The sequence below is a fragment of the Marmota flaviventris genome, chromosome 9 (assembly GCF_047511675.1).
Source record: "Marmota flaviventris isolate mMarFla1 chromosome 9, mMarFla1.hap1, whole genome shotgun sequence".
Lineage (NCBI taxonomy): Eukaryota > Metazoa > Chordata > Mammalia > Rodentia > Sciuridae > Marmota > Marmota flaviventris.
Window position 1 is genome coordinate 18,333,689 of NC_092506.1, and position 15,044 is coordinate 18,348,732.

General features: G+C 35.0%; 2 pseudogenes; both read right to left on the bottom strand.

Annotated features, from left to right (window-relative positions):
- Positions 1–263: 263 nt before the first annotated feature.
- Positions 264–1,173, bottom strand: LOC114082004 (olfactory receptor 4C16-like; annotated as a pseudogene).
- Positions 1,174–13,044: 11,871 nt separating this feature from the next.
- LOC139706977 (olfactory receptor 4C15-like) lies at positions 13,045–14,002 on the bottom strand (annotated as a pseudogene).
- Positions 14,003–15,044: the final 1,042 nt, after the last annotated feature.

Genomic DNA, 15,044 nt, shown 5'->3' on the forward strand with positions numbered 1-15,044 from the left:
AGGCACTTGAAGGTTACTGCAGCCATGGTCCCTGGAAGTTGGTCACTGCAGACATTGGCATCAACTATGTGATGCTGGTTCTTCAGGATTGCTGATTCTTCCTCTAATAAACCTGACTCAACATTAATTAGTGTCTGTATGTGCACTGCTTCCTTTCCAGAAGGAACTAACCCACAGGAGATAAGTTTTTAGTATATTAACCAAACGATAAAAAGATAATATTCTTTTTACTTCTTCCAGGTCAACACAAAATATGATGGCATTCATCTCATGTCATCAGAGACCAATTTCTTGCTCCATAACTTCCTCATGGCATTTTTCACTTCTGCATTCCTCAGTATGTAAATTAGAGGGTTGAGCAAAGGTGTTCTGATGGTGTAAAACACAGCTATCATCTTATCCATGGGGAAGGTGGTCGCAGGCCATGTGTATATAAATATGTAAGGTCCAAAGAACAAGATGACCACGGTGATGTGGGAGATGCAGGTGGACAGGGCCTTTCTCCTCCCCTCTGCACTGTGGTTTCTCAGCGAATGCAAGATGATGACATAGGAGAACATGAGCACAACAAAACTCACTGTACAAATGGCCCCGCTGTTGGACACCAGGAGGAGGTTGGTCACATATATGTCTGTGCAGGCGAGCTTCAACAAGGGTTCCAAGTCACAGAAGTAGTGGTCGATCACTTGGGACCACAGAAAGGCAAACGCAAGGCAAGAAAAATCTGAACTAAAGAATGCACACAGGACCCCACTCAGGACACAGCCACCAGCATTCTACAGACTTGGTGGCTCATGATGGTCATGTAGTGCAGGGGTTTACAGATGGCCACATATTGGTCAATGGCCATGAGGATGAGGATGAAGATCTCCAGGCAGCAAAAGAAATGCAATGAAAAGACTTGGATTATGCACTCACTGAAAGAAATAGTGATCTTCTTCCAAAGGGCATCCACAATTGTTCTAGGAGCTATGAAAGTAAAGAAGCAGGTGTTAGATAAGGATAAATATAATAGGAAGAAGTACATTGGACTGCCAAGTGCCCAACTAGTCTTGATGTGGTGATAATCAGCAAGTTACCCATCAACATCCCCATATAGAAAAACAAAAATGTGACAAATACCATTTCAAATACTATTTCCTTCCTAAATGGATCATGTGTCAAGATCCACATTATAGTTTAGCTGCATGATTTCATGAATGAGGAGAATGGGTGAGTGTGAGATGGTTTATTTAAAAAAATAAAGGAATTAATTAACAATATGCTATGTTATGTTATGAAATATTTTAAGCAAAATTTATATTTCTCACCAGGGACCCCAGTCTATGTTTACATTTTTTCTTTCTTCCTCCCTTCCTTTCTTTTTTCTTTCTTTCATTTTTCCACTGAGCTACAACCTAAGGTTTTTTGTTTGTTTGTTTTTTGAGACATAGTTTCATTAAATTGTTGAATGTCTAAGTTGTTGAGGCTGTCCTAACTTGTCTTCCTTCTGCCTCAGCCTTCAGAGTGTCTGGGATTACAGGCATGCACTCCCATGCCATCTGTCTACAGTTTCTTAAAATATCACATCAGGGGCTGGGGATGTGGTTCAAGCGGTAGCGCGCTCGCCTGGCATGCGTGTGGCCTGGGTTCGAAACCTCAGCATCACATACAAACAAAGATGTTGTGTCCGCCAAAAACCAAAAAAAAAAATAAATAAATAAATAAATATTAAAATTCTCTCTCTCTTTCTCTCTAAAAAAAAAAAAATCACGTCAACAAACATTCCTCAATTTTAATGACCAATTCATTGTGTTATGAGTCTCAAATATTCTTATGTATGTAATTATTTTCCATATTTTCCTTCAAATACAAATGCTGCTTAATTTTTACATGATTCTGATAATTTATTTGCCAATTCAATTAATGTGAAATTAAAAGATATGTATCAATTTAATAATAACTTCAGTTTTTTCATAGTAAATATAAGCAACCATGTTTTACAAATATATGACAATATTTATAGTATATCTGTGTGCCTTGGAGTTTCATGATATAAATAAGAAACTAAATGCCACTACTACCCTATAAAGAGCATTTGTAGTCTCTTGGTTACATTTAAATGAAATGGTAGTAGAGTATATGACTACTCCATTATTCATATTGCTCTCATTCAAGTTTTTATCATATGAAGTTTGGAACTGGAGTTATATGGAGGGACATCACCAGGCAGCTATCATAGGATCAGATCATGATTTTATTTCCAAGAAGAGTTTTATTATCCAATCTGAAAAGTCCATGAAACAGAGCAGAAATCCAGAAAAGGGAACAATATGTTGTTTTAGAGTTGAGGGATAGATACTACTTGAATTCTTCATTTTGTTTATGTCCTGCAGAAGTCAATGATTATTCAATTTTGAAATGGCACTTCTTTCAATGAAGATTTATTTTAATGTGCACAATAATATTATCATGGGTTTCACTTTCAAAAGCAAAACATTTTTCCTAGAACTTTCTTTTCAAGATGAGACTCATATAGGGAAGTAAAAACATAAATTAAAGTGTAAGTTGCTTAAATGCAATCTGGAAGACATATCTGGCCCATTGTGTTCCCAGTCGTATTGTCAATATATTGTATTGAGAGTCGTGAGTTAGCCAAATCATGGGATATGACAGACAAAATAGACACAAAATTACTTTTACTTGTTTCTCCTTTTCTCTTGGTAAATTTTCTTCTTCTCAATAGGGTTGAAGTGTTGAAAATTAAATCAAAAAGTCATTCACTTTTAAGGATTTTTTAATGATCTTAAACTATAAAGAATCTGAGTTGAACATCACTCTTGTGTTAATCATCACAAGAAGCTAACTTTTTACACATCCCATGTATGATTATCCGAAACATATTTATCCAATATTGTATCAGTGAACAAACATTTTTAAACATGTCTCCTTGGAATGCAATTGATAGCTTGCCAGATGTGCCAACATTCAGCTTTCCAGGATAAAATACATTTCCACAGACTAGGAATGTAATCATGTACCCAAAAAGAAAGAGAGAGAGACAGAAACAGAATGAAAGAGAGAATATTTGTGAAACAATTTTGTAACTTCCACACTATGAGAAGAGGATTAACTTGAAAAAATACCTATTTTTATTTTAATAACATACATGAATAAATCAATAACCCATAAAAATCTTGAGCTTATATTTTTAATGTCAATTTTTAACTGTCAGTTGATATGTTTCATATTTAGCAGAAAATATTTGAACACTAAAATAGATGTCCTTTCTTTGTGTCATTACCCTTTATATTAAATAACATTAAAATATATGAGATAGAAATTTAGATTTTGGGTTTATGATTATCCTATTACTGACAAGCATACTCATAAGAAACTTCCTTCCATTCCTGTATATTTACATTCATGAAAGATGACTTGCAGAGGTTATCAGAAACATAGCATTGAAAAATTTTAAAATACCATATGAGAACTTAGTGTTCTTTCTTTCCTGAGCAAAGCTTGGAATCAAAAGTCTAACCAAATAGAATTAGTTCTCCCATTTGGAAAATGATAATGAGATGTATTGCCTTTACTCTTTTACTGATTTGTTATGCAACTAAAATAAAATAAATGAACTTTCAGAACTTGAGCCTTACCTGCTACCTTCTAATGGAGGACTCTGTATGCAGATATTTTTGACTTAAAGTGAATATTCACAGTGATTTTCTAATCAAAGATTTATCTTCATCCTATTTCATAATTTATAAAACCAAAATGATTAATTTTCTGATATATAGAGGCTTGCAGGCATATTTCAAGTGTTTCTCTAGGGTGTAATTTCTTAGGGATATGAGCTATTCTGAGGGCATGACAATGATCCATTCTTTAGATCAGCCCTGCTTACAGATCCCTTGAAACTCCAGCTTCGGCTGCTGGCTTGAGAAGCTGGGAAGGGAAAGGAGCATTCCCTGAGGGATATGGGAAGCTGTGGTCAATAGCTCCTTCCAACACAGTCCCTTGGTCTCCAAAGCTGATACAGTGCTTTAATTATTCAGAATATTTGCTGCCAAAACTATTTCTACACTAACAGGCACAGCTGTTTTTCAATTCCTCAGTGATAACTTCTATCAGCCAACAGTTTTTGGCAAGAAGCTTTGGAGTTGAATCCTACTATTCACTACTGAAAATGACTCTTGCTAGCAGACTCCAATTCCCTCAACACAGGAAAAGATTCTCTGAAGTCATTAAATCAGTGACCTAGGATGGTGTTTCTGTCTCCAGTGTCTGATCTCTTCAAGAACTGTCACCAGGACTTTTTTCCATTCTCCCTAACCATAAACTAATGTCAATTCTCTGCCTCTGCAAGAGTGTCTTCCTGAGATGACCCTTATCCCTTCTCCTTATATCTCCATCATCACTCAAGACTTGCATTTCCCTTGGAATTTCCATTGTTTATATATGTGGCAGCAGACAACTTCATAATGAGTAGGAAATTGTTTTTCAAATTTTGGTGAAGGTTTTTACATAGTGATGCTCTGAAGTTCCATTTCATCTTTGTTTCCAGTGTGTCACTTACACCTCAATATTTGGCAGGCTGAAGAGCTAAATGCTCACATGAGGTTTATTTCTGTTTTCTCTCCCCTGCAGTAATACAACTGCTTAGGTCACCATCAGATCCAAACTGCATAATGTCAGTATTTCTACTAGTCATGGATTTAAGATGCATTGGAACTGCTTTATAGCCCTGGAAGGAGAAGGGACTAAAGTGGGTGGGAATCTCCTGCTAGGTGGAAAGCAGTAGCAGGATTCTTAGAATGGGAGGTTGAGCTCAGATACCCCATGCTTCAGCCCCTCATCTCCTCCCCAGCTCTATTGGGTTGGCTCCCATCTGCAAGCAACTCCCTTGACATAGACAGACGTGTGTGTTCAAATGGCCTACTTGGAAGAGCTTGTTCAAGTACATGAGTCATTCCCTTCCTATTGTTTTGCTTTTGGGAATCTTGTTCCCTCCTTAGTTCTTTACCTAAGTAACTAATGCAAGAAAGAGGGAAAAAGAAAGAAGGCCGGCTCTTAAGGTCTTTAGTGCAGTGAGTGTTTGTAAAGACTTGGAAGAGAAATAACTTTAAGAGTTTAGGCTGTTGATGGATTGCCTAAGGCTTGGGGAATGTGTCCCAGCTCTGGCACAGAGGAAGCACACTTGCTCCCTAGTACTGGTTCAGGAACTAGGTTAACTGTTTGAAAAGCTAAGCAAATGCAAAAGCCAAGAGATGATAAAAGAGTGGTACCACAAATACTTCATATGAGAACCTCAATATCTATGACTTATTCTAAGTAGTTAGTGAAAAATGCATTATTTTGCTAGACTCCATCATGCCTATTTTATGGTTTAGAAATATTTTTTTTTACTTTCATTCCCATCACTAAAATGGTAAGAGGTGAAGCACCACAAACCTTTAGAATATCTAGACTCTGCAACCTGCCTAGAGAAGCTTTGCCAATCTCATAACCTAGTATATCCAGGGACCTTGTCAAATAATTAAATGACATGGGAAATGGGAGGGAAATATAATGCTCTTTTTACCAGGTTCTAGCTCAAATAGGCCTTTTAGTTATGTTGGTTTTAAATATAATTTTACAATAACTGAAGAAACTTAGCTGTGTCCATCCTTATATATGCAGAGATATAGATGTAGATATTTGGTTACTCAGAGGGACAGAGTGTTTAGAAGGTGCTGGCTGTTTGAAGAGCAAAGAATACATCACTGATGATCTAAGGAATTGATATTTTATTCCTACATCAAAGAGTCTACAATTAAAAAAGTCAGAGATAATCTTGAAAAAGTTTATGAAAAGGCCCCCAAGGGAAGCAAAATATAAATCTTTCAACATCTGCCAGTTTCAGAGACAGTGAGCCAGTGTGTTAAGATTCAAAGTCAAGTAGGGCTTTTTTCTCCCTTGTCCCCCAGACTGAGCTGTCTGCCTTTCCAATTTTAGGGTCCCAGGCCTAAAATTGAATTGGGGTATTTTTGGAGTGGAGTGGAGAGTGGGGGGATTTTTGACAGTTTGGTTAATTTAATGCACTGAGCATTTTAATTTTCAGCCTTGCCTAACACCCAGGGGAATCTGGTCTCTGTGTTATGTTACAGTGAGAAGAAAAGAGTAAGAAGAAAGGTTTGTGAAATTTCATCCAGACAGATAAAAAAATCTCTCCCCTGTATTAAGTTTGAAGGAGTAACAACAGACAAGAATCAAATTTTATTTCAATTATGCCTTGCTTACATAAGATCCAACACTTTAAACTACATAGGACTAGATTCCAATGCTTTAAGAATAAATTGTGACCCACAAAATAAAGAGAATTGTGAGTACTCATCTGAAGGGAGTGTAAACAAATGTGTCACTTGTGAATAGCACTGACAGCTTTGATAATGTCCTCTTTGGCATGCGAATTTTTACTCCACCACATCTGTATCACAGGTATTTGAAATCTTTGATTCAAAATCTTTGAGGTATTTGGTGCAGTATTGTGACATTTTGTATTTAGTCAATGGAGATGCTCATGCACATAACAAAGTACATCATTTTCTTCCATTATCTTGGTGTCAATGTAACTGAAATCATGATATTATGATTTTCAGACTGGTTAATGTATTTTATATAGATAGGTAGATATAGATATAGATATAGATAGATATAGGTGAGTATATAATATAATATATAATGTATAATATTATATATATATATGTGTGTGTGTGTGTGAATAATTATTTTCAAGTGAAAATGATGATATAAAACATTTTCCCCTAAAACTAAAAGTCCAAAGTTAGGAAATGCTAGACCTGGCTTTTCAATTCTTGCATGTTCCCAAGAAATATGATATCTTTACAGTCCATGCAACAAAAACTAAACTGAAAGTATGTATATTTTATAATACACATAACATTTATCAATTTAAGACATACTTTGCTGCACCATAATTTTTTCATGGCATTTTTCACTTCTGTGTTCCTCAGTGTATAGAACAAAGGATTCAATAAAGGTTTCCAATTGTATAAAACATAGCCAACATCTTGTGTACTGGAAAGGTGGTTGATGGAAGAGTGTATATAAATATAAATGGACCAAAAAATATGACAACAATAATAAACAATAAATTGGGAGGTAAATGTGGAAAGGGCTTTGTACCTTCCTTCTGCACTGTGGTTTCTCAGAAAGTACAGGATAACTATATAGGAGATAAGAAAGACTGTGAAACTCACCATGCGTATGGCCCCACTGTTAAACACTATGAGCAGATTGATGACATGAGTGTCCATGCAGGCAAGTTTCAACAAAAGTTGCAAAACACAGAAATAGTGATAAATCACATTGGGGCCACAGAAAGGAAATCTCAAAGCCTGGGAAATCTGCTGAAGAATGGATGCAAGACCCACCCAAGGCAAAATTACTATGCATGACAGACACGCTGGCTCATGATGGTGTATATCACAAGGGCTTACAGATGGCCACATAGCGATCAAAGGCCATGAGGACGAGCACAAATACCTATGCAGCCAAAGAAATGGGCTGCAAAAAACGTGAGTCATGCTCTCATTGTGGGAAATAATCTTCTTCTGAGAAAGGGCATCCACAGTCAGTCTGGGGGCTGTAGTTGTAGAGAAGCAAGCATCTGCAAAAGACAGGTAGAAGAGGAAAAAATACATGGGACTCATAAGGATCTGGCTTGTTTTAATGGTCACCACAATGAAAAAGTGCCCCAACAGAGTAATGAGGTAAAGAATCAAGAAATCCCAAATAGCAATTTCTGCTTGCCAGCGTCTTGTGTCAACCCAAACAGAATGAATTCAGTCACGCTGTCAGAGGCTGTAGGCAGCATGCAGTTGACAAAATGTTTAATGTACAGATGAAAGAAATTACATCTTGAGGAGATTATGGTTTTACTTCTGAATTCTGGGTTCTGTACTATGTTGTGCTATCTGCAACTGCCTTTGGGGTGAAGCAAGATCCCCTATGAATCTTTGTTAGCTGATACCCAGACCTCTGTAACATTTTTCTATTGACTCAGAAACACACTGGATTGAACCAAAGCTTTTGTATCTTTGGAATAAAAATAAATTCCCTTCAAATATTTTATTCTGACCTAGATTGAGAACTGTAGAACTTTTTTTTTTCCCCTTGGGTAAGTGACTTAAATGCTTTGAAGCCTAGTAATTGTGAACCAAAACAGAGTGCAAATAGTTGCTCAATGCTTTCTGAACTTTCAGAAGAACTGTAAAGTGTTATATGCACACATGAGCACATACATATATCATGTACTAATGAATTTCATCCCTGTACTCTGAAATTTGAAGAAAAAAAAACACTATTTCAATACAAGTAAGCACTAATAATGTTGGAAAATCCCACGTGATAAGAATCATTTCAGTTCAGTTCACTCTTTTTTGTGTTTATTTTCTCTCGCCTCCTTAATATCTTGTATGAAATATGCTTTATGAAGAATCTATTTTGACAACCATTTACCTATTTCCCTTGTGTCTAATGCATCAGTTCACTAATGGTCATAATAAACAAAGTCTGGATAATTCCTTGAGGTCAAAAAAATTGAAGGAAACTATACTCTCTTTCTCTTCGCAAACATTTTCCATTAGCTTCTTTGCCTATAAATTAGTCATGGAATAGAATTTCTAATAGTTTTTTTTTTTATTTTTTTAGTTGTTGATGGATCTTTATTTTATTCATTTATTTATATGTGATACTGAGAATTAAACCCAGTGCTTCACATATGAGAGCCAAGCACTCTACCACTGAGCCACAACCCCAGCCCAAATTTCTAATAATTTTATAACCTAAGCAGTGTGCTTTTTTGTCTATGCTCTGAATTCCCAAGAATACTTTCTCTGAAAGCATTATCTGTAATTTTAAAAAATCCATAATTCCAATATACGATTTATGATCCTTTTTCACAGCATATATAGTTAATATGATTGAAATTATCATGCCATGCCATTTTATATCATTATTTTGACTAAGAATTATTATAACAAATCTTCTTGTTTTACTTTTAAGATTAATTGCTAATTTAATAGTATAAATCATTATAAGAAGTATTAATTTAGGCAGTTGGAGATAGCACAACATGAAATGGAACCCAAAATTCAGAAGTAAGACCATAATCTCTTCAATCATTTGTTCATTGGAATATCTATGCTATTTCAAATTTTCACTCTCATTAATGGGTCTACAAATAACTTTAGAATAATTTACCAATTGATATATTATTACTCAAATGTAAGTGACTATCAGTGTTATTGATAACTATTCAAAATTATTTTCAAAATTTTGTGTTCCACTATTAACTATATAATTATTATAGAATAATATATATTTGTCATAGAAAAATTATTATAGAATATTGATCATGGTAAAACACTCAGAGTAAACAGAACAATGTAAGAAGAAAATTAACATTTCTTTTTAGATTATTTGAATCTACTTTTCTACTCTCTAGAAATAACCAGTCTTATCTTCTAAAAGCACATCCTAAAACATTTATAGACATATCTGTATGTGTGTATCCCTTTTTATTCTTTTTTCTCATATACAAGTATGGCTGTTCCGTGTATAAAGCTTGATAATTTTTCCAGAAAAGTTGAGGCATTTGCAAAATAAATGTTATGATGTTACTTTATTATTATACAAAAATTATCTTATGAAATGTAAATTATATCATGTTTATAAAATTACATCTTATTCATATGTTACAAACCAATTTTTACATTTTTTATATATTTTTTTCTGAAATTCTGCCCTTCTCATCATATGTCATTTTATGACAAATCATCTTTAGCAATCTTGACATTTTAGTAAGATGCATATTAAAGCCAGCCTCAGCAAATTAACAGGGCTCTAAGCAACTTAGCAAGACACTGTCTCAAAAGAAAAAAAGAAAGGGGCTGGAGACAGGACTCAGTGGACAAGCATCCATGGGTTCAAACACTGGTACCAAAAATAAATAAATAAATGTGTGTATGTGTGTGTACATGTGTATGTGTACATATACACATATTTGTGTGTGCATTTGAAAATATGATGATTCATAAACATGATGGAATATTTCTACAGTTCTCAAATGCACTGGTTGAGATGCTCACCATGACTTTGAAAGCTCCCTGTACTATCTGCCTTTTCTACTAGAGCTTGAGCTCATCTATGTTCCAATTTAACAACTGCTGAATACATTCCCTGATCACTCCCTATCTCACACTATCAACCCTTCATCTGCTCTCACCTCCACTCTCCATTTCTACTGTGGCCACAGCACCAGTTTAAAAACATGAGCTTCTCAGAAAAGCCATTTCAGATTGCACCAAGCAGGTAACTTACTTGCTAATGTTCTCAATTATTAATCTGTGTGCATATTAATTGAATCATACAATATTTAAGGTATCATTCTCTCATTTTTACTTCAACATTATTCATTTAATATATTTTATAATATATTAAAACTACTGTGCACAGCTCATGTTAAAGTGAATAGTAGAGTTTTGTAGGGAGCAATCAGAGGTCCAGGATGAAAACCTGAGTTTTCAAACTTCATGAAATGACTGTCTAATACACAACCCCATATGCCACACAAAACTCACACTCCAAGGATCCAGGTGGAGCCAATATAAATCTGAGAATCCATAGAGAAATAAGGGAAGAAACCACTGGACTTTTCATGTGTTCTGATTACACTAATGGATGCAATCTTCAGGATGAGTCAAAAAGAATGTTAGTTTATACATATATTTAAAAAATAATGGTGAGAAAAATATTTAAATGATGAGAGGACAAGGGGAGGTGTCAGAGTCAAAAGGAAAATGGTATTTTTACTAAGAGCCACAGAAGAAAGATAATCTGGGAATCAGAAAGAATAATAACCACAGTGCAAGAGTGAGCCACAATCCATAGTAGACAAAGCATAGTTTAGGAGGGAAAACCTAAATAAGACATTGAACAAAGTCAAGAATGTATCTGACCTATGATTTCACAAAATGTCATTTCTGAATAACATTTTAAAATTAGAATCTTGTTCTATATGCATTGTCTTCTCTCAGATATCCAGAGACGTTTTTCTAAATTATCACTTTTACATTATCATAATGTGTTTCAGAAAACTCTTGGAATAACTACAAAAACTGTAACAGGTTAAATTATAATTAGCATAACAGTTAAATAGACTAAAAGCTGAAAATATTGGAATGAGCTTCACCATGCCTAAAGTATTCAGCATAGAAAATAAAATGGAAAACCAAAGCAACCATGGTTTGGGAGAGAATTTTGAATCACTGTTGTTCAATAAACTAGTGAAAATGAAACTTTTGGCTAGATGTCTTTCAGTATTTGTTTATCTCCCTACTGAATGTTAGCGGATTTTTTCCTTATATATAACGACACAATCCATGATGAAAATGTTGGCCATTAAAAAAAAATTGAGTTTGAATTTGAGCATATGAGGGAGCAGACATGAATTGGTGTTGGTCAGTGCAATCTTGCCAAAACAGTGTTGTACCCTACAGCTACATTTTAAATCTTGGCTTCACAGGTACATAATGCAATGGAGCCAATGTAGCAGCTTCTTGAGCTAGTTCCTAGTGATAATGAAGTAAAGTATGAGGACCTTGGAAGGCAGAGGGCATGAAGAAGCTACTCCTGCTTTGAGAACAGGCAGGTGTGAAGAAAGGAAAGGCCAAGGAGAAGCATAGTCTCATGTCTGAGCCTTGTCACACTCTTGGTCTCCTGTAGGACACCCACATTGTTCAGGTGAGGTTTTTGACTAACAATGTAATACTTGAAGTACATTTTCAGGGGTGATCAATGAAATTACTAGTATCATTTGCATGTCTATTATGAGAAAGACTACTAATAAACTCTTTTACTTTGGGGGTGGCATGAAAAATTGAGGAGAGGGAAAAAAGAGATGATTTACTATTTTTTTCTGTAATACTCAACTGGCATGTCAGCAATGGTTTTTGTTGCTGTGCTTGTTGTTGTTTTGTTTTATTTTTTCCTAGGAAAAAATAAATATTTAACTCAATAAATTTATCACCCATAACACTTGACAACCCGAGACTAAAAAAACATAGTAATGACACGAAATATGTTTATAAATTGAAATGATCTATTTATTGATAATTGCCCAAATAAGTTATTTGAACTCAGGAAAATGAAAATCATCAAGTCATCTTTAGTTAATCCTCTTTTGAAAATTTACATTTACATCTGGTTCTTCTGTGTTCTATTCCCTCAGTTGGGGTGTGGGGAAAGTGTGCCCGTACACCTGTACCTTTGATCTGATATGGCTAATTTTGTGGTGTCTCAGGAGTTACCTTTCATTTCGTAAGAGAATAAAAGACATCATTGCTGACTCCCTGTTGAAGAGCTCCAACTTCTTTGCAGTAGCTGATTGGTATAAGGTGGTCACATGACCCAGGAGACCATTACCATAGGCAGAATTGGACCAATCAGATTTTAATCACTCATATTCAAGAAGTGAATCAACTTTAGAAGATGATACTGGATTCACAATTTAAATGAAGTGATATGATGCAGGTGCCTTAAAAGTTCTTCTTTTTGATGTTCTTAAATCCTGATATTCTACATGAGAATCATTGACTTCAGTATCAGAACATTTTTTTCACTTGAAATGTTCTAATTTCTAATATTTTCTTCCATAAGAATTTTTCTACAATTGAAAGTGTAATATAAATGGAAATAATTCTTATAAGTTAAATTCCCTCCAATTTTTAATAAATTTAAGAAAGAATAAAATCAAACTATCTTTAATTTTCATATGACAGCATTGAGTAGGCAACACTGAGTGAAATTGTGAACTCATATTGAAAATCTTAATTTTAAATCTCCCACTCAGTATCATGTCTTCTTAGAATTAAGTAATCACTTTCCATATAAGGAACAAGGCCAAAAAATGTTTGCCTAACTAAATAATAATAATATATATATATATATATATATATATATATATATATATATACATATATATATATGTATATATATATATTACATAATATTTTTTGTGCTGTAATTATTTTTATCAGAGATCACCAAGTCTCTTCCACAATTTCCTCATGGCATTTTTCACTTCCTTGTTCCGCAGTGTGTAAACCAAAGGATTGAGCAAGGGAGTGAAGACAGTGTAAAACATTTCCACTTCTTTATCAAAAGAGAATATAGATGGAGGTCGTGCATATATAAATATGCAGGGGACAAAGAACAAAACCACAACAATAATGTGAGATCCACAGGTGGACAGAGCTTTCCTCCGCCCCTCAGCACTGTGTTTTCTCAGGGAGAACAAGATGACGCCATAGGAGACCAGCAACAAGGAGAAGTTGATGATGCAGATAAACCCACTGTTGCCAATCACCAGAAGGCCTAGGACATGAGTGTCAGTGCAGGCCAGCTCCAGTAATGGGTACAGGTCACACATGAAATGATCAATGATATTTGGGCCACAAAAGGGAAGGTTGAAAGTGAACAGAACCAATGTGATAGAATGCAAGAAGCCCCCTGAGCAGGACACCCCCACCAGAACCCCACAGCGCCTCCGGTTCATGATGGCAGAGTAGTGCAAAGGCTTGCAAATGGCCACATAGCGGTCATAGGCCATGGCTGAGAGGATGATCACCTCTGTCCCACCAAATAAGTGTTCAGCAAAAAGTTGAATCATGCATCCTTTATAAGAGATGGTTTTCCTTTCATGAATGGAGTCCACAACCATCTTTGGTGTGATGGCAGAGGAGTAGCAGGCATCCAGGAAGGACAGGACAGCCAAGAAGAAGTACATGGGGGAGCCCAGCAGTGCAGGGCTATAGATGATGGTCATTACAATTAGCATATTGCCTATAATAGTTGCAATGTAGACCAACAAAAACAAAACAAATAATATTTTCTGAACATTAAGATTCTGTGAAAGCCCCATGAAGACAAATTCAGTTATGAAGCTTTGGTTTCTCATAATCTTAAGAAATGGTTAATATAAAACTGATGATATGGTTCTGCAAGTAGAATAAAAATTGCATCAAACTAATTTTAATAGTAATAGTCACACCAAAAAGCTGTTATATACTTATGATTTTTTTGTACCAGTAATTAAACCTTGTGTTTTATAACCACTAAGACACATCTCCAGCCCTTTTTTAGTTTTTCGACACAAAGTCTCAGGAATGTCTTCCTGAGTTGTTGAGATGAATGTCAAACTTCCAATCTTCCTGCCTCAGCCTTCAGAGCCTCTGGGATTACAGGAGTATACCCACATGCCAGACTAATTATAAGCATTTATTATTATTTTTATGAGTACTACTTATTGAGATATTATCACTGAAAAAAATGAAAAATTTGTTGACTGTAGTTATCAGAGGTCAGAAAACTTTTGGTAGGGATGAACTGTAGAATACTTCAAAAATCCAGAGTTTTAAAAGGGGAAAAAGAAAGCATGCACACATGTTAAAGAATAATAGATTTTGTTTTGTTTTGTTTTGTTTTTCAAGTGATATTGAAAATTTATCATTGATTTCCAAGGCAAATGAATACAAACCATTCTGACACTGCAGAAGGACAGTGATTTATTCACCATGCCTGCCATGGAGAGCAGCATGCCAATTGTTAGTGGAGACTGTCTTATCTACAAAAAGAAGTAGAAAAACATGCACTTTAAGAGGTACTCAAAAATGATTACTACTCCTTCTATGTTTCTTTAAAAATCCAAGATGAATTGGCCTTCAAATAAATTAACTCGTGCTTTTTTTAAAAAAGGAGAATTCATGGGAAAGTTTCTAATTCTAAAATATTCATGAAACATATAGGTTTTGTTGATTTTTTTATTAATTATAATTAGTTCTGAGGGTTATCATGATCCCTGATGAATTCAAGGCCAGCTGCAGCTCAGAACTCATTGTCTAGAAGCCAGTCTGTGTTAGGTGTTATCATCCCATTCTACCAATTAGAAACTCAAGCTTAAAGACCTTATGTTCAAGTAAACAACAGTTGCTTGAACTTTC